The following is a 5,476-nucleotide window of genomic DNA, read 5'->3' as shown; positions in this document are numbered from 1 at the left end:
AGTCTGCCCATGTTCTAAGTTCTTTCCTGAACTGGGAACACACGGCCGCATAGGCCTGTTTGCCGTAAGAGCATTGATACGTATTGGAAGCGTAAGGGACTGGACGTGCACTAAACTCAGGGTATGCAACTAGTTTCTCGTCTGCCCTTGTTCTAAGTTCTTTCCTGATTTGGGAACACGCGGCAGAATAGGCCTCCTCGCAGTAAGAGCCTTTATACATTTTGGAAGCCTACGGCCTTAGCCTGGTTTTACTTAGAGCTCACAACTGCTTGTGGTCCACCTTTCCTCTGCGTTCTTTCTTGAATTGCGAACACACTGCCTCAAATGAGACTTCACCTAAAGAGCGATGATACGTTTTGCCAGTCAAAGGGGCTGGGTGTGCTGTTCACTCAGAGTATACAAGCGGCGTTCAGACCGTCCTTCTTCTCACTTCTTTCCTCAACTGGGAAAACACTGCCAGAATGGGTTTTAGAATTAAGCGGGATTTTACGTTTTGGAAGCAGAAGTGCATTGCCCGGCACTTCACTCACGGTCTCCTACCTGCCTAGAGAACGCCCTTGTTCGAACACCTTTCCTCCACTGGGGAAACCCTGCCGTTTAGGAGTGTTCATCTTCAGTGCGTTTGTAGGTTTGGGAAGCATCAGGGCCTTCACTTGAATTGAACTCAGAGTGTCCAATAGGTTTCTAGTCTGCCCTTTTTCTAAGATCTTTCCTCACCTAGGAACTGTCTGCCACTTACGGGACTTAACCTTAAGAGCGATTATACGTTTTGGCAGCAGAAGGGACAGCGTGCACTTACCTTAGAGGATTCAACTTGCCTTCAGGGCGCCCAGGTTCTAACTTCATTCCATAACGGGGAACAAACTGCCATTTGTGAATCTTCACTTGAAGATCGCGTTTAGGTTTGGGAAGCATAAGCGTCGTTGTGTGCCCTAACTCAGAGTATCCAACAAGATTCCTGTCTGCCCTTGTACTAAGTTCTTTTCGGAACTGGGAACACACGGCCGCATAGGCCTGTTCGCCTGAAGAGCGTTTATAACATTTGGAAGCCTAAGGGATCAGAAGTGCACGTAACTCAGAATATCCAACTGGCTCCTCGTCTGCCCTGGTTCTAAGGTCTTTCCTGAACTGGGAACACACGGCCGCATAGGCTTGTTCGCCTAAAGAACATTTATACGTATTGGAAGCACAAGGGACTGGATGTGCACTTAACTCAGAGTATCCAACTGGCTTCTAGTCTACCCTTGTTCTAAGGTCTTTCTTGAACTGTGAACAAACGGACGTATAGGCCTCTCCGCCTTAAGAGGGTTTACACATATTGGAAGTCTAAGGGACTGGACGTGCACTTAACGCAGAGTATTCAACTGGCTTCCAGTCTGAGCTTGGTCTAAGCTCTTTCCAGAGCTGGGAACACACGACCTCATAGGCCTCTTCACCTTATGAGCATTGATACGTATTGGAAGCCTAAGGGACTGGACGTGCACTTAACTCGGAGTATTCAACTGGCTTCTAGTCTGCCCATGTTCTAAGTTCTTTCCTGAACTGGGAACACACGGCCGCATAGGCCTGTTTGCCGTAAGAGCATTGATACGTATTGGAAGCGTAAGGGACTGGACGTGCACTAAACTCAGGGTATGCAACTAGTTTCTCGTCTGCCCTTGTTCTAAGTTCTTTCCTGATTTGGGAACACGCGGCAGAATAGGCCTCCTCGCAGTAAGAGCCTTTATACATTTTGGAAGCCTACGGCCTTAGCCTGGTTTTACTTAGAGCTCACAACTGCTTGTGGTCCACCTTTCCTCTGCGTTCTTTCTTGAATTGCGAACACACTGCCTCAAATGAGACTTCACCTAAAGAGCGATGATACGTTTTGCCAGTCAAAGGGGCTGGGTGTGCTGTTCACTCAGAGTATACAAGCGGCGTTCAGACCGTCCTTCTTCTCACTTCTTTCCTCAACTGGGAAAACACTGCCAGAATGGGTTTTAGAATTAAGCGGGATTTTACGTTTTGGAAGCAGAAGTGCATTGCCCGGCACTTCACTCACGGTCTCCTACCTGCCTAGAGAACGCCCTTGTTCGAACACCTTTCCTCCACTGGGGAAACCCTGCCGTTTAGGAGTGTTCATCTTCAGTGCGTTTGTAGGTTTGGGAAGCATCAGGGCCTTCACTTGAATTGAACTCAGAGTGTCCAATACGTTTCTAGTCTGCCCTTGTTCTAAGATCTTTCCTCACCTAGGAACTGGCTGCCACTTATGGGACTTAACCTTAAGAGCGATTATACGTTTTGGCAGCAGAAGGGACAGCGTGCACTTACCTTAGAGGATTCAACTTGCCTTCAGGGCGCCCAGGTTCTAACTTCATTCCATAACGGGGAACAAACTGCCATTTGTGAATCTTCACTTGAAGATCGCGTTTAGGTTTGGGAAGCATAAGCGTCGTTGTGTGCCCTAACTCAGAGTATCCAACAAGATTCCTGTCTGCCCTTGTACTAAGTTCTTTTCGGAACTGGGAACACACGGCCGCATAGGCCTGTTCGCCTGAAGAGCGTTTATAACATTTGGAAGCCTAAGGGATCAGAAGTGCACGTTACTCAGAGTATCCAACTGGCTCCTCGTCTGCCCTGGTTCTAAGGTCTTTCCTGAACTGGGAACACACGGCCGCATAGGCCTGTTCGCCTAAAGAACATTTACACGTATTGGAAGCACAATGGACTGGATGTGCACTTAACTCAGAGTCTCCAACTGGCTTCTAGTCTACTCCTGTTCTAAGTTCTTTCTTGAACTGGGAACAAACGGCCGTATAGGCCTCTTCGCCTTAAGAGGGTTGACACATTTTGGACGTCTAAGGGACTGGACGTGCACTTAACACAGAGTATTCAACTGGCTTCCTGTCTGCCCTTGGTCTAAGCTCTTTCCAGAGCTGGGAACACACGATCGCATAGTCCTCTTCACCTTATGAGCATTGATACGTATTGGAAGCCTAAGGGACTGGACGTGCACTTAACTCGGAGTATTCAACTGGCTTCTAGTCTGCCCTTGTTCTAAGTTCTTTCCTGAACTGGGAACACACGGCCGCATAGGCCTGTTTGCCGTAAGAGCATTGATACGTATTGGAAGCGTAAGGGACTGGACGTGCACTAAACTCAGGGTATGCAACTAGTTTCTCGTCTGCCCTTGTTCTAAGTTCTTTCCTGAATTGGGAACACGCGGCAGAATAGGCCTCCTCGCAGTAAGAGCCTTTATACATTTTGGAAGCCTACGGCCTTAGTCTGGTTTTACTTAGAGCTCACAACTGCTTGTGGTCCACCTTTGCTCTGCGTTCTTTCTTGAATTGCGAACACACTGCCTCAAATGAGACTTCACCTAAAGAGCGATGATACGTTTTGCCAGTCAAAGGGGCTGGGTGTGCTGTTCACTCAGAGTATACAAGCGGCGTTCAGACCGTCCTTCTTCTCACTTCTTTCCTCAACTGGGAAAACACTGCCAGAATGGGTTTTAGAATTAAGCCGGATTTTACGTTTTGGAAGCAGAAGTGCATTGCCCGGCACTTCACTCACGGTCTCCTACCTGCCTAGAGAACGCCCTTGTTCGAACACCTTTCCTCCACTGGGGAAACCCTGCCGTTTAGGAGTGTTCATCTTCAGTGCGTTTGTAGGTTTGGGAAGCATCAGGGCCTTCACTTGAATTGAACTCAGAGTGTCCAATAGGTTTCTAGTCTGCCCTTGTTCTAAGATCTTTCCTCACCTAGGAACTGGCTGCCACTTATGGGACTTAACCTTAAGAGCGATTATACGTTTTGGCAGCAGAAGGGACAGCGTGCACTTACCTTAGAGGATTCAACTTGCCTTCAGGGCGCCCAGGTTCTAACTTCATTCCATAACGGGGAACAAACTGCCATTTGTGAATCTTCACTTGAAGATCGCGTTTAGGTTTGGGAAGCATAAGCGTCGTTGTGTGCCCTAAATCAGAGTATCCAACAAGATTCCGGTCTGCCCTTGTACTAAGTTCTTTTCGGAACTGGGAACACACGGCCGCATAGGCCTGTTCGCCTTAAGAGCGTTTATAACATTTGGAAGCCTAAGGGATCAGAAGTGCACGTAATTCAGAGTATCCAACGGGCTCCTCGTCTGCCCTGGTTCTAAGGTCTTTCCTGAAGTGGGAACACACGGCCGCATAGGCCTGTTCGCCTAAAGAACATTTACAAGTATTGGAAGCACAATGGACTGGATGTGCACTTAACTCAGAGTCTCCAACTGGCTTCTAGTCTACTCTTGTTCTAAGTTCTTTCTTGAACTGGGAACAAACGGCCGTATAGGCCTCTTCACCTTAAGAGGGTTGACACATTTTGGACGTCTAAGGGACTGGACGTGCACTTAACGCAGAGTATTCAACTGGCTTCCTGTCTGCCCTTGGTCTAAGCTCTTTCCAGAGCTGGGAACACACGACCGCAGAGGCCTCTTCACCTTATGAGCATTGATACGTATTGGAAGCCTAAGGGACTGGACGTGCACTTAACTCGGAGTATTGAACTGGCTTCTAGTCTGCCCTTGTTCTAAGTTCTTTCCTGAACTGGGAACACACGGCCGCATAGGCCTGTTTGCCGTAAGAGCATTGATACGTATTGGAAGCGTAAGGGACTGGACGTGCACTAAACTCAGGGTATGCAACTAGTTTCTAGTCTGCCCTTGTTCTAAGTTCTTTCCTGAATTGGGAACACGCGGCAGAATAGGCCTACTCGCAGTAAGAGCCTTTATACATTTTGGAAGCCTACGGCCTTAGCCTGGTTTTACTTAGAGCTCACAACTGCTTGTGGTCCACCTTTGCTCTGCGTTCTTTCTTGAATTGCGAACACACTGCCTCAAATGAGACTTCACCTAAAGAGCGATGATACGTTTTGCCAGTCAAAGGGGCTGGGTGTGCTGTTCGCTCAGAGTATACAAGCGGCGTTCAGACCGTCCTTCTTCTCACTTCTTTCCTCAACTGGGAAAACACTGCCAGAATGGGTTTTAGAATTAAGCGGGATTTTACGTTTTGGAAGCAGAAGTGCATTGCCCGGCACTTCACTCACGGTCTCCTACCTGCCTAGAGAACGCCCTTGTTCGAACACCTTTCCTCCACTGGGGAAACCCTGCCGTTTAGGAGTGTTCATCTTCAGTGCGTTTGTAGGTTTGGGAAGCATCAGGGCCTTCACTTGAATTGAACTCAGAGTGTCCAATAGGTTTCTAGTCTGCCCTTGTTCTAAGATCTTTCCTCACCTAGGAACTGTCTGCCACTTACGGGACTTAACCTTAAGAGCGATTATACGTTTTGGCAGCAGAAGAGACAGCGTGCACTTACCTTAGAGTATTCAACTTGCCTTAAGGGCGCCCAGGTTCTAACTTCATTCCATAACGGGGAACAAACTGCCATTTGTGAATCTTCACTTGAAGATCGCGTTTAGGTTTGGGAAGCATAAGCGTCGTTGTGTGCCCTAACTCAGAG

The sequence above is a fragment of the Meles meles genome, chromosome 6 (genome assembly GCF_922984935.1).
Source record: "Meles meles chromosome 6, mMelMel3.1 paternal haplotype, whole genome shotgun sequence".
Classification (NCBI taxonomy): domain Eukaryota; kingdom Metazoa; phylum Chordata; class Mammalia; order Carnivora; family Mustelidae; genus Meles; species Meles meles.
Note: the sequence above shows the minus strand (reverse complement) of the source record.